This window comes from Nematolebias whitei, chromosome 9, assembly GCF_014905685.2.
Source record: "Nematolebias whitei isolate Nwh7 chromosome 9, NemWhi1, whole genome shotgun sequence".
NCBI classification, from domain to species: domain Eukaryota; kingdom Metazoa; phylum Chordata; class Actinopteri; order Cyprinodontiformes; family Rivulidae; genus Nematolebias; species Nematolebias whitei.
The window spans coordinates 15839439-15841988 of NC_056506.1; positions in this window are offsets into that span (position 1 = coordinate 15839439).

The window sequence follows — 2550 nt, forward strand, 5'->3', positions numbered from 1 at the left end:
AAGTCCAACATTTTACTGACCACATCAACTCTGTGGATAAATACATCAAGTTCACACGAGAAGATGTAAAAAATGGCAAGTTGGCTTTCTTGGACTGTGAGGTCTCAGTCTCTGATAGAGGACATTTACAAACTGAGGTGTACCACAAACCCACCCACACAGACCAATATTTGCAGTTTGACTCCCATCACACTTTGGAGCACAAGTTAGGAGTCATCAGGACTCTGTATCACAGAGCAGACAGCGTCCCCACTAGCTCAGGAGCCAGGCAGAAGGAGAAATCCCACACAAGACAGGCTCTAGAGCAATGTGGATATCCTAACTGGGCCTTCCTAAAAGCAGAGAAGAAACCCAAACAGGACTCCAGTCAGCCAACAGGTGAAAAGGAGGAACCCAGACCAGTGGTCATTCCATATGTTGAGGGAGTATCAGAGAAACAGACGTTTATTTTCTAAACATAACGTCCCAGTGGCTTTTAAACCCCAAAATACATTACGGCAAAGACTGGTTCATCCCAAAGATCCAGTCCCCCGGCACAAACAAGTAATGTTGTGTATGCTGTTCAGTGTCAGGAGGGCTGTGATCAGTCTTACATCGGGGAAACAAAACAGCCACTGGCCAAAAGGATGGCCCAGCACAGAAGATCAACATCATCAGGCCAGGACTCTGCGGTCTACACTCATCTCCAGGCCAGCGGTCACTCTTTCAGGGACGAAGATGTACACATCCTGGATAGAGAGGAACGATGGTTTGAGAGAGGAGTAAAGGAGGCCATCTTTGTGAAAAGAAACCGTCCATCGTTAAACAGGAGTGGAGGCCTACGTGTTCAATTGTCCCCCTCTTACAATGCTGTGATTGCTAGTATCACTCAGCCCTCTGTGAACAGTAAACAGCCATCAGTGTGCTAATGATCCATTGTTAGGCTGATGGTCCTTCTTGAGCATGTGATCAGCTGATTTTGGTTGTCAGCAGCAAAACTGGTTGATCCACTCTGAGAAGGTGCTATTTAAGAGACTGAGCTGAATACAGCACCTGAGACTGAGGAAGTCTCTCGGATGAGAGACGAAACGTTTCTACATTTTTTTTTGTTGTTTTGCTTTTTTTTTTTTTTTTTCTATATTTTGAATATTCAGAGGACCAGATTTAACTTTTTTAGACATTAAAACGATGCAGATAATAAATATGACGACAAACCAGTGTGGAGCGTACAGGTTCAAAACACAGATCCTCTGGTGTTGAAAGCTACTGAGTAATAGTGGGTTTTTAAACGGGATTTGAAAACCGTGAGGGAGGGGGCCTGTCTGACAAATGGAGGTAACTCGTTCCTATGTCTTGGTCCTGCTACAGAGAAGGCCCTGTAACCTCTGTGCTTAAGACGAGTTCCTATAACTGTGAGGAGCAATTGGTCCGCTGACCTCAGGGAACGTGGTGGGGCATACGGCTGTAGCAGATCAGAGAGATTGGGGGGGAACTGTTCAGCGATTTGTAGACAAACAGGAGTATTTTGAACTGGGTTCGAAGGTGAACCGATAGCCAGTGCAGTGAGGCCAAAACTGGTGTAATGTGCTCTTTTTTGCCTGTACTGGTTAAAAATCGGGCTGCTGCATTCTGGACCAGTTGTAGTCGTGCAATGGAGGTCTGACTGATACCAAACAGGAGTGAGTTGCAGTAATCAAGCCTAGATGTAATGAATGCATGTATTACTGTCTCCAGGTTATTTTTGGACAATATGAGCTTCAGTTTAGACAGCTGCCTCAGTTAGAAGAAACATGATTTAACAATCATGTTTACATGATTAAGTTTCAGGGAAGGGTCCATTATCACTCCCAGATTAGTGACTTTTTGTTTTTCTGACAGGGATATGGTGGAAAAGTCGATGCAGTGGTTTGTGATTGTGTCGTTGGGAGGGAACAACGTGACTTCTTTTCATCGAAACTTAAGAAGTTTAAAGCCATCCAGTCCCTGATGTCAGCCATGCAGTCGACCAGAGGTTGAATAGAGCATGTATCATTGTGTCTTAGGGTGAAGTAAATTTGACAGTCATCGGCGTAGAAATGAAAGGGCATGTTGTGTTTTCGGAAAATAGCACCAAGCGGCAGCAGGTATAAAGAGAATAGGAGGGGACACAGGATGGACCCCTGCGGAACCCCCATTTAATCTCTGTCGCTGCAGAACTAAAATCCTTGATGGAGACACAAAAGGATCTGTCAGTGAGGTAGGATCTGAACCAATTTGAGGGCTGACCCTGTGATGCCAACCCACTGCTCCAATCTAGCAATGAGGATCTCATGGCCGATAGTGTCAAAGGCGGCTGTATGGTCCAATAGGACAAGCAGCACAGAATCTCCAGTATCAGTGGTTAAGAAAATGTCATTAAAAACCTTCAGCAGGGCAGTTTCAGTGCAGTGGAGAGGTTTAAAGCCAGATTGGAATAGCTCTAAGATGGCGTGATAATCCAGGAAGCACTTCAACTGGGACTCAACTATTTTCTCCAGTATTTTAGAAACAAATGTGAGTCTGGAGACAGGCCAGAAGTTGGATACAACTGAG